The sequence below is a fragment of the Meriones unguiculatus genome, chromosome 4, assembly GCF_030254825.1.
Source record: "Meriones unguiculatus strain TT.TT164.6M chromosome 4, Bangor_MerUng_6.1, whole genome shotgun sequence".
Classification (NCBI taxonomy): domain Eukaryota; kingdom Metazoa; phylum Chordata; class Mammalia; order Rodentia; family Muridae; genus Meriones; species Meriones unguiculatus.
This window is the reverse complement of record NC_083352.1, coordinates 21,104,203-21,117,124: the sequence shown is the minus strand read 5'-3', so window position 1 is coordinate 21,117,124 and position 12,922 is coordinate 21,104,203. Positions and strand designations below refer to the sequence as shown.

At 38.5% G+C, this 12,922-nt stretch overlaps 1 pseudogene; it reads right to left on the bottom strand.

Annotated features, from left to right (window-relative positions):
- Positions 1-1,303: 1,303 nt before the first annotated feature.
- On the bottom strand, positions 1,304-1,662 carry LOC110564788 (small ribosomal subunit protein uS14-like; annotated as a pseudogene).
- Between the last annotated feature and the right edge of the window lie 11,260 nt (positions 1,663-12,922).

The following is a 12,922-nucleotide window of genomic DNA, read 5'->3' as shown; positions in this document are numbered from 1 at the left end:
ACATCATCCTCACCTACAAAGTTTTAATCTTATTAAAAAGAAAACAAAACTGATTTTTCTGATGATATGAAATCTGTCAGTTCCTTTCTTAGCTAATTGAAATGATTGAAAATCATTCTTCATTCTCTTCCTGGTACTAAACTGCTGAAACCATTTAGTGTGGCTCATGCGTACATATGTTAGGGCTGACATCTTGGGATTGGATAACCTATCAGGAGCTCATAAAAAGAGCGACTTTCCCCCTCGAAGAAGCCTGAAGGTCTTCATAAAGGGATGAGGATTTTCCCCATCCATGTTGACATGTCTACTGTTGTTGTCATTATAATGGCTAGTTTGGGCTAGCGTATTCTGAGATTTCATGGGTGCATTCTTCCTGTCATATATACAAGACACAATCTCATAAAAAAAAAATCCATGTTCTCTGAATCATGTGTTTCTACTTCCTCTTCTAAAATGTCCCCTGGGCCTTAAAGGTAGAGGTTGTGTCCTAGACGTATCATTTGGGGTTGGGCACCTCACTATATTCCTTCTCTACAATTTGAACAGTTGTAAATATATGTTATGGTCCCTACTATTGCCACTTTCCTAAACTGGTACCGTTTCTAAGTGCACGCTACCCTCCTTATCTCTACATCTGCACTTAAGTATATCTCTAACTGCTAACCAACTTTGGCAGGCAAAAATCTTAATTTTATTTAAAATGAAGGCTTTCAAAATTATTATGTATGTGAGCGCGCACATGTGCTTTGCTTTGTGTTTGTGTGTGTGTGTGTGTGTGTGTCAGTCAGAGGACAGCTTGCAGAAGTAAGTTCACTCCTTCCACTGTGTAAGCCCTACTTGGGTCCTGCTTGGCAGAGTCTTTACATTCTGAGCCATCTTGACACCCCCCCCCCATGAAGATTTCTTTAACCCTGAAGTGTCAATTCCACAGCCAAATCTACGGATTCCATCTTTCTCATCAAAATAGCTAGTTCTGAACCCCCATGGTATACCTGCAAGTATACCACTGAACTACATTGGTACCTCCAGGTAGTTTGGATGATCCATTTTATATCGTCACAGAACAAACTTCTTCGGACAAACACCAATCATCTTTAATAAATTATTTGCAAACTTTTTGTTAAAGAATCTTCTCCATATTATTTAGGATGTAAATTATTATATTGGACAGTTCCTTCATAGCATTTCAAATAAACATATTAAATAAGTTTTTCTTTTTCTTTTTTATTTATTTATTTTTTTGGAGGTCTTCACTTTTTATTCTTTATGCACAAAGACTAGCATGATCATTTCAGGAGTAGACAGCCTGGAATAATCCATTAAAGGTCGCTCAGTCAAACTTAATGAAGCCAATGTCCTCGCGAACTGACGGAAACACTGACGGCACATGTTCAGCCCGTATTTCTGGATCAGACCACGGCATTTGGAGCAGACGCAGCAGGAGCTAGAACCCTGGCCTAACTTCCGCGGGTGACTCCAGTAGAGCTGCTGGTGACCCATCTTGCCTTCAGACAGCCAAGGAGAGAAAAGAACAAGCGGGCGCACGCATGCGCTCTTCTTCTTTCTATTTTAATATTTTTTATATTTTTAATTAATTAAATAACTGATAATTAATTAATCACAATTTATTCACTTCGTATCCTCTCTGAAGCTTCCTCCCTCTTCTCCTCCCAGTCCTATCCACCCTCCCTCTTCTCCCTCCTGCCCTTTCCTTAGTCCCCTGATAGGGGAGGACCTCCTCCCCTTCTATCTGACCCTAGCCTATCTGTTCTCATCAAGACTGGCTTGCATCATTTTCCTCTGTGGTCTGACAAGGCTGCATCCCACCGGGTTGGGGTGACCAAAGAGCTGTCCACTGAGTTCATGTCAGAGACAGCCCCTGCTTCCCTTACTAGGGAATCCACTTGGAAACTGGGCAACCTATGGGCTTCCTCTGAGCAGGGCATCTAGGTCTTCTCCATGCATGGTCCTTGGTTGGAGTATCAGTCTTTGCCAGAACCCCCTTGACCCAGGTATTTTGGCTCTGTTGGTCTCCTTGTGAAGTTCCTGTCCCCTCCAGGTCTTTCTATCTCCCTCTTCTTCCATTAGGATACTCTGCCCAAAGTTTTGCTATGAGCCTCAGTATTTTCATTAAGAAAAATTATTATGCTGGGTGTGGTGGTGGATGGTTGCAATCCCAGCACTCAGGGAGACAGAAACAAGCATATTTTTGTGAGTTCAAGGCCATCCTGGTCTACAAAGTGAGTCCAAGACAGCCAAGGTTACAGGTAGAAAACCATGTCTGGAAAAAGATAAAAAGAGAAAGAAAAAAGAAAAGGAAGGAAAAATCAATACATAACACAAACTCAAATTTGCCAAGTATTTGATTTCTTTAACTTTCTGGTCGTCACCTTATATTTACTTTAATGTCTTGCATTTTAATTGATTCTTCAGGAAACCTAGAGTACTGGAAGACTGGTGTTTAAAAGGAAGACTTGCACAGTGCCTGTTGTCATTTCATTCTATTCTCTCCATGATACAAAAGCATCAACATAGTTTTCACTGTGTTGCAGTCATTTATGAAACTGTTCAGATGTGGAGACGTTTTCTATGGAAGAACTTATAACCAAGATGTAATCGGGGGGAGGGGGGAAGGGACTGTTACCTCAATTCGAATAGAGTCCACCCCTACTCCCATTATGAACCTCTACTGGGGTAACCCTACAATAGCCAAAGGCAAATTTTCTCAACAGTGATACCACTCAGTTCTTTCCCGCTCTTCTCTTGCTTGGATCATTCATCATTTTGACAAGCTTTACACCAGCATTTGTATCTATTCACCAGAGACACATGCACACTCATGAATTATTTTGTCAGAACTTTGCCCTCATGTCTTATTTGAATCATGATAATGAGATCATGAAGGGAAATATACAAAGCACATCAGTTGGGACCAATAAAAAAAGGCAGTACTAAGTGATGATTTGACTCAAAGTAGGCATTTGTGACCCTAGTTACTTTGAGGTCCTAATTTAACTTCTCACTGAGACAAAGCTTTCCTCTCTCTAAAAGAAGGAAAAAGAAAGAGCCTAGCTAAAGAGTTGCCTCTCTCATATATACATATTATATTACAATACATATATAGAAATATGAATGCATACACACACACAGTGAATTTTGTAAGACAGTCAGCAGACTTGCATTTTTTGTTGGATTGTTCATTTTTTTTGAGTACCTAGGAATGCTTTGCAATCATTTAATTACATACTGGTAATTCAATAACTGTATTCGGAGATAAAAATATCACCAAGCAGATGTCTTCTACTCAAGGAATGTCATATTTGTTCTGCAGATTAAAAGCAACTGTGTTAGTCTAACTGGAAGATGCAGATGAGTGGAAATTTGCAGCTTCTGTGCTATTGCTCAAACTATGTTTTGTCTACAGCACAAATAATATTCTTTCTTGTCTCTGAAGTCTCTTCCAAGTTGGCAGTACCTTAGGATCTTGTCTATATAGACAGCGTGCTAGCTGAACATCTGAGGTGCACAGGTCATTTTCTTAGCCACGGTGCTTCCTCCCTCCCTCCCATCTCTTGTTTCTTGATATGTAGTTCACACTTTTCAGAAGTGGAATCGCACACATAATACAACTTATTTAAATTATTTTACCAGTTGGTTCTGCTCTGACTTGTTTCTTTTCATCTGACATTCTATCCTCATATTTATATTTTTGATCATGTCTTATTGGTGTCATTTCTATTGTGAAGACACCTAGATGATTGCACTGTTGCCTGTATCATGCTTTCAAAAAAAAATAGAACAAACTGGTTAAAATTTCAAAATTGTTTTTCTGTACTTTATCAACTTTATCAAGAAAAGATGTAGCCCAGTTAAGTGCCATGACGTACTATTGTGTTTATCCTTTGACAAAAACTGTTACAAAAATTAACAACCCAGTTGCTCCAAGCTAAAATATGATAACCACATCAACCTGACATACAAAATAAGAACACATAGTAGTTCATGCTTGCACTAAAATTATGAATAATATCATTATAGGGTAAAGCTCTTAATGGAAACACACTGATGTTTCATGTCAATGGCTATAATTGATAGAAGTATACTTTTACATAAGATTAATTTGATATCATGTAAAAGAACCACCTATGTCCCCTTAGGACTATAGTACCAAGCTGGAAATCACTCCAGGCCACTATCTTCATCAGAAGGCAAACATACTTTTGATTGTCCACTATAAGAAATATTTTTTTTTTAAATACTACAACTATTTTAAGCTTCAAAATCATTTTATGGATGCATTTTTTGGTTTTCTAATTTTGGAATTTTTCATGACTTAACAGCAAGGAAAAGAAATCTGTGAAATGAAAAACTTGGCAATGTATTGTTAAGTTCCAAAATGACCACAATTGAGGATCCTCTTAGATACCTTGAGTACATAGAGAGACACCCTGGCATGAAGAATACCATAATTTTGGGTTGATAATTTGTCATATGAAGCCCTGAAGGTCTCTCTTCTCTCCCCTCTATGACATCACTTCAAACCATACCTGTCCGTTGGCTCTACCAATCATTACTGTATTTTCACAGTGAGTGATACATTTATTGATTTATCTATTCTTGTTATTTTGCTACAACAATTGAATATTCCATAACGGCTTGATAGTACAAAGCAACCAATTCCATTCTGTCAAGTTACTGGTAATAACTTATTTATTTATTTATTTATTTATTTATTTTTACATTTGGGCAAGATTTATTTGGCCTTGTTTGACTCTGACACTAACTGAGCAGAGGTTATTTCTGTAGCCATGCGTAAGTTGAATGCCAGCTTCTTTCTGCCAAATTATCAAAATTGTTATTTCTCCTTGTGCTAGCTAGTAAGAAGGAAGTCAAAGCGGTTAATTTTTTTTCTTGAAAAATTCATTGTATTGTTTCCTATAGTTTTTTTTTTTTTTTACTTTAAGTCTACATTGCCTCGTGTAAGTATAGTCATCCCTATGTCTTCTGATTATTCTGCTACACAAACATTGCGCTCTGTTTTGCATTTCCAACTTATGTATGCATTTAATTTTAAAAGGCTGTCTTGTAGGCTATCTTAAGTTGAATAGCTCTGGGTCTGGGGTTGAATGCATTCACATGTAAATCCCTTACTGACAAGACTCTCACTGTCCCACTGTATTGTTTTATCTACCAAAGCTTTATTTTCTTAGTTAGATTTTTACTGGTTTCTAAACATACAAATCTATAGGTTTGTTTCTTCCTTGGAATACAATGTCTCCTTTACAGAGCCAAACTCTCACACCCTCTTTACTTTTAAAACCATGTTTTTCTTTAGTTCTTTGAATAAATTCACAAATTTCATTGATGTCCCCCTCTGCTAAGTAAAGCCCTGTGAGCACTCAATCTCCATTGACTTGTTTTTATTATTGTAGATCATGATTTTCCATTTGTTTTCACTTTCCATGAGTTTGGGTTAAACTGGACATTTATGTAACAGTAACATTAATTCTAGAGTCTGGGATTTTTCTTCTGTTTTGTTTTGTTCGATGTCTTGTCTTGAATTAAGGTATGCAATGTGTCCTCTGCCCAATATAGCTGAGGTTACTACTCACTTTATTCATCTGATTCCCTGGGGTTTGCTTTGGTCTGCATTCCCATTCATCCCTATAAAGTTTGCCCCTCAACAACCGATAAGGCCCCTGTATTTCACTGTTGGGACAAAGCTGTCAAGATTTTTGGTGGTTCTTGTGCAGATAAAATTATCCTCACAAATAAAGCTGGGGAGAGGGTGAGTGTAGTGTCAGGTAAGGACAGACTTTCCAGCTTTTGCACTTATGCTCGCCTCTATTTTTCTTCCTCTGTTATCTCTCCTTCCCCATTTCAGTTCCCTGAAATGACTCATTTTATCTAATTTTAAGCTCTGCTTTTTAAAGGCAGTATTCACAGCCACTTAGTGACCACATAGGCAGAAGTTTGTCTTCTACAGCAGTGGAAGAATTCTCTGAAGTACTTTTCACTTTTTACAGCCCACCAAGGTAAGTCAGATAAGATTTTCCCGGTACAAATTGTATTCTGCTTTATTTTTTATTCAACTTTTAGAAATGCTTCTGTTTCCATTTGCTTTGGGCAGCCATGTTAACTACACATGTATTCTGAATAATGCCAGTGTGCTGGTTTGTATAAGACAGCCCATCTAATAATTTGTCCTGAATTCTGGGGTCATTGAAAACACAAGCCATGTTTCTTTTAAAATACAGCTGTGCAGCCTTCCTGAGTGACATAGTCAATATAGTGGTTGATTTTTTTTTAATTTTTCCCTTATTTTTTTGTGCCCCATGTTTTCAATTATCTTTATTTAAATACAGTTGAAAGGTTTATGTTTTGGTGATAAATAGAAAGAGTTTATGTTGCTTCTACTTGCATATCAATATTTACCATCTTATCATCATGGGTAGTTAGGCCAGGACCTCAAACAGGGCAGGAATCAGGAGACAGGGGTTGATCTAGTGGTCATGGAGAAATGCTGCTTACTGGCTTGTTCATTCTGGCTCACTCAGTCTGCTCGCTTTCTTTCTATACAGTATATTCTGATATGGCAACCCCCCCCATACTGCTCCCCAAATCAAAACTACTTTCTCACTCACTCCAAATCCACATTTTTCTTTTGCTTTCTCATTAGAAACCAAATGTGTATCTTTAAAAAAAATAGTAAAATAAAGTAAAGTAAAAACAAACAAACCAGACTAGAACAAAAATGGAAATCTAACACTATAGAAGCTACTTAAATACACACACACACACACACACACACACACACACACACACACACACGAAAGAACTCTAAATGGGACCACCAAACAACTTGGGAAACAAAGCCCCAACTAGATATTTCTCATCACCAAATGAAAACTCCAGTGGCTAAAATGTGTTATAGCTAATCAATTGTTGATAAAAGGGGTCCCGTGGAAACCCCAAACAACCCAGGCTATTGCCAAGGGTATTGGTTGCTCCCCACAAATTGGTGGTAAGGCCCTATTGCTGAAGACAACATGCACACAACGCATTGGACATGGAGAGATCAAGCTGTTGCCTCCAGAGAGTTCTCCTCCATGCTTATTAATATTAATGGTACTGAAAGGTAGCGTGCACACTGCCAGAGAAGAAAAGCAAACAGCTACAAATGGTGACTGACCATCGGAGATATGCTGGTACAATAGTGGCACAAAGATTGTGGGACGAACCAGCCATTATTGATTGGAATTAAGGCCCACTCCATGAGATGGAACCCATGCTGGATACTGCCTGGGCAGCCAAAAAACCTAAGAGTAGATAGGCTATGAACTTTAGGGAAAAACCAAATACTAATGCTTGGCTAAAAGAAGGTAAAATACCCATTCCTCAGTTGATGGACATCTGGGTTGTTTCCAGGTTCTGGCTATTACAAATAAAGCTGCTATAAACATGGTTGAGCAAGTATCCCTTTTGTGTGCTTGAGCAAACTTTGGGTATATACCTAGCAGTGGTATAGCTGGGTCTTGAGGAAGCACTATTCCTAATTGTCTTAGAAAGCGCCAGATTGCTTTCCAGAGTGGTTGTACCAGTTTACATTCCCACCAGCAGTGGAGGAGGGTTCCCCTTTCTCCACAACCTCTCCAGCATGTGTTGTCACTTGAGTTTTTCATCTTGGCCATTCTCATGGGTGTAAGGTGATATCTCAGGGTTGTTTTGATTTGCATTTTCCTGATGGCTAATGAGGATGAGCATTTCTTTAAGTGTTTCTCTGCCATTCGATATTCCTCTGTCGAGAATTCTCTGTTTAGCTCTGTTCCCCATTTTTTTTAATTGGATTACTTGTTTTGCTGCTTTTCAGCTTTTTTAGTTCTTTGTATATACTGGATATTAGTCCTCTGTCAGATAAAGGGTTAGTGAAGATTCTTTACCAATCTGTAGGCAGTCGTTTTGTTTTGATGACAGCGTCCTTTGCTTTACAGAAGCTTTTAAGTTTCATGAGGTCCCATTTATTGATTGTTGCTCTTAGAGCCTGTGTTGTTGGTGTTCTGTTCAGGAAGTTGTCTCCTGTGCCAATGAGTTCTAGGCTGTTCCCCACTTTTTCTTCTAACAGAACTGAGGAATGGATACAGAAATTGTGGTATTTTTACACAATGGAATACTACTCAGCAATCAAAAAGGAGGAAATCATGAAATTTGCAGGCAAATGGTGGGATCTAGAAAAGATCATTCTGAGTGAAATATCCCAGCAGGAGAAAGACAAACATGGTATATACTCACTTATATAGACCTATAAGATATGATAAACATAATGAAATCTATACACCTAAAAAAGATAATCAATTGAGCGGACATGGGGTAAGATGATCAATCCTCGTTTAGAAAGACAGATGGGATGTGCATTGAATGTATGACAGGAGTCTACTGAGCGCATCTGAAAGACTCTAACTAGCAGTGTTTTCAAAGCAAAGACTCATGACCAAACCTTTGGCAGAGTACAGGGAATCATATGAAAGAAGGGGAGTTAGTCTGATGGGGAAAGGATAGGAGCTCCACAAGGACCAAATATATCTGGGCACAGGGTCTTTTCTGAGACTGACATTCAACGAAGGACCATGTATGGATATAACCTAGAACTTCTGCTCAGATGCAGCCTGTGGTAGCTCAGTAACCAACTGGTTTCCCAAAGTGAGGGGAACAAGGACTTTTTCTAACAGGAACTCAGTGACTGGCTCTTTGACCCCCCCAACCACCAAGGGAGGAGCAGTCCTGTTAGGCCACAGAGGAGGGCTTTGCAGCCAGTCCTGAAGATACCTGATAAAACAGGAAAACAGGATCAGATGAATGGGGAGGAGGTCCCCCCTATCAGTGGACTTGGAAAGGGGCACGGTGGAGATGAGGGAGGGAGGGAGGGACTGGGAGGGAATGAGGGAGAGGGACACGGCTGGGATACAGAGTTAATAAAATGTAACTGATATGAAAAAAATAAAAAAAAAAAAGAAGGTAAAATACCTTCCCATGAAATTCAGCTATAAGCATAGACCACTGCTTGCTCAGGCATCGCCAGAGAAGAAATAATTAATAGTAATAATAATAACAATATTATTACTATTACTGTTATTATTAACAGGAACAAACACAGAGACCCGCAACTGGACAATGTACAGAGAATAACAGCCCTTGGAGTACTCATTTCAAAATGGAATGTCTCCATCAATTCCCTCCCCTCAGGGCTCAGGGAACCCTGTGGAGGAGTAGATGACAATATTTTAATAGTAAAGGGGAGGAGGGCACCAAGGAAAGAGTGTCTTTCAGCCACAGCAGGATCGATGCACGTATGAATTCGGACTGTGGCAGCTTGAGCAGGCCCTGCATAGGTCTAAGCCAGACGGAATCCCGGAACTGAATGGGGAGGAGGACACAAGCTCCCATCCCAAATCCAACTGCAAACTTCTCTCAAAATGAAATTTTGTTTTATTCAACAGAAAACATATATAAACTATGCCTGCAAAGGCTTATTTAAAATTTAGAATTATCTGAAGCTCCCATTTCTGTCATTATTTAGTTTTTTGCTGTGATTATCAATCACAGTTTATTTCCCGCCATTTTTCATACCAGGCTGCAAACGTGTCTTACTTTATACGAAAAAACTCTTTCAGTGTAAGTATCAGCTTTCCAGACAAGACACATAAAATTTACATTCAAAGGATTCTGCTTTACAATTCCTACAGAAATTTGAAAACAAAAATCTATCTATCTATCTATCTATCTATCTATCTATCTATCTATCTATCTATCTATCTGTGTGTGAGAGAGAGAGATTTGCAGCAGGTATGGAGGTGAGAGGAAAACTTAGAAGAGTCATTTCTCTCCTTCTACCATGTGGGACTCAGGGAATAAAGGAGATCAATTCATCAGGCTTAGTGGCTAGTGCCTTTGCTCACTGTACCAGCTTGCTAACCTCTTAGAAACTTCTTTAAATCCTAAACCCAAAGCCAAACCAGAACAGTCTCTATTCCATAACTCTTCATTGAGAAGTGAAATGCTTAGTTCATGGTATTCTTCTTTTTTTTTTTTTTTTGGTTTATTCATTTTATTTCATTCTTTTACTCTCTCTTTTATTTGTATTTTCTTATTTGTTTATTTATTGATTGATTCTTATGTGTGTGTGCACATGCTGTGGCATGGCAGATGTGTGCCTGTCAACCTGCAGGAGCCTGCTCTTCTGTTCCACCATGTGGAAGCTGGGGATGAAACTTGGGTCCACAAGTCTGGAGGAAGGATGGCAGCAGTGCTACCAATGAGTTACCCATCACTGGCACTGACCCTTTACCTGTTTTCTAAGTCTTGGTTTAGCACGCAGATCTAAATTCAAATTCCTTTCCTTCAGAAGACCCCTATCTGTCCAGCTATATACAAAGGTTGCAGTGAAGCTCAAGCCTGTAGGTTATAGACTCCCTGAAATTGTCTCAGACATTCACAGTTTCAAAGTAAGCTTGCTCTTCTGGTCTCAGGTCTTTATTTTCAGCCTCTGCATTCTCTTCTTAATTTTAATGAACCTTGGCAATACACTGAAATAAAAAACAAAAAAACAACCTTGGCAATAAATAAAACCAATGTCTTTAAATTATATTTAAGGATGTTTAGAGATGAATATTGTAATTCCCTTTTCCTCTCCTTCCTCCCTCTTTCCCCACTCTCTCTTTTCTTGCTTTCCTTCCTCCCTCCCCTCCTTCCTTCATTCCTTACTTCCTTTCTTTTCTGTCTTCTCTCTTTCTCTGCATTTATTTTTTTGGCAGGGTATCACCCTGTAAGCAAAGCTAGCTCAAAACACACTATGCAGTTCAGACTGGCCTCAAACTTGCAGCTGACTTTCTGCTTCAGTCTCCCAAATGTTGTAATTACAGGAATGAGCCACCATGACAGGGAAAGTTCTAGAATTTTCAAAGTAGAAAAAAAATCACACGAGTATAGTTTATATTTATTCACTGGTCTCATTTTTGCTAAGTATAATTAATTTCCTAAACAATGTGTTACAGTGGCTGAGTGAACCAGAATCTTGTTGAATAATTAGAGTGATTGTATTCTAGTCCATTCACAGTTCTAATGAGAATGATGTTTATTTCTTTATTTGGAGTTGGCTCTACATTTGGAATAACTGTCAATCATAAGAATGTCCTACTTTTTATAGTAGAGTAATTTTTAGTCATAAATAAATGTAAAATATTGCATATATATATATATATATATATATATATATATTACTTTGGAGATGACTGCTAGCTAGTAGCAATTAAACTTCTTGATCCTTATTGATCAAGTGGCACCTGTTTTATGTTTAAGGTTGAAGGTTGGTGTCTTCTTCTACCAGAAGCAGTTGTCCTACAACATCATCCCAGGCCATAGTTTGTGGTTACAAACTCTTTTTTTCTTTTCCTTTTTTAAAAATTTATTTATATGTTTTTAATTTTTATTTCATTGTTTATTAATTGCAGTTTATTCACTTTGTATCCCAGCTGAAGCCGCCTCCCTCAACCCATCCCAATTCCACCCTCCCTCCCTCATCTCCTCCCATACCCCTGCCCAAGTCCACAGGTAGGGGAGCTCCTCCTTCATTCCCTCTGACCCTAGCCTATCAGCTCTCATCTTGCTGGTTGCATTGTTTTCCTGTGTGACCTGGTAAGGCTGCTCCTCCATCAGGGGGAGGTGATCAAAGAGCCAGCCACTGAGTTCATATTAGAGACAGGTCCTGTTCCCATTAGCAGGGAAACCACTTGGAGACTGAGCTGCCATGGGCTACAACTGTGCAAGGGACCTAGGGGTTCTAGGTTATCTCCATGCAAGGTCCTTGGTTGGAGTATTAGTCTCCAACCAAGACCCCTGTGCCCAGAAGTTTTGGATCTGTTGTTCTTGTGAGTTGCCTCTCTCCTCCAGGTCTTCCTATTTCCCACTTCTTTCATTAGATTCCCTTCTCTCTGCGCAAAGTTTGGCTATGAGTCTCAGCATCTCCTTCAATACCTTGTTGCGTAGAGTCTTTAAGAGACCCTCTGTGGTAGTTCCTTGTCCTGTTGCCTATTTTCTTCCTGTTTTGATATCCATCCCCTTTGCCTTTCTGCATGAGGATTACCACTGTTTGGATCAAGATTTTTTTTTCTCAGTGACAGAAGAGAGCAGACCCACAGTAGTGGTCTTCAGTACCAAGAGCTTGCTAGATCTTGTCCTGCAGTTGATGCGGGGTGATGATATATCTGTGTGTATCTCCTTCTTAATGCAATTGAATATCTTGGGGTCTTGGCCATCAAAAGATGAGACTGTGACCAAAGCCCATACAATAGCTTAGTCTAATAAAATACAAAAGCACTCAGGAAGCAGAAACAGGCAGATCCAAGATCTTTGTATTTTCAAAGCCAGCCTGGTCACATACATACATCTACAAAACACAAACAAACAAAAAAAACAAAAAACATCAGTGAAAGTTTCGTATAAATTATGTTGATCCATTTACTTTTAGTCTTATAAAATAAATTTATTAAAGTACAGAGACACAATAAATATTTCAAAACTTTTTACAAGTTTGTCATATCATACTCCCATCAGTAAATATGAAGATTTCCATTTCCCTTATATTATCTTTATTGTTGAATTGTATTTGATTATAAGTAAAATATCATAAAATTGTAATGTGATTGTTTTCTCAGCTGTAATTATTGAATATTATTTGATCGATAAAATTTGTTACTATGTGTATTATCTGTGTGTGTTTTCCTGGGTGTTTTGATAATTAAATTTTTTTGTAAAATTATTTCACTTTTTTTTATGAATGTGCAGAAACATCATTGTTCAAAAAACGCAAGTTTCTATTGTGTGAATTCTCAAAAATTCCCCACCTGAACATTATTTGATATGATGTTTT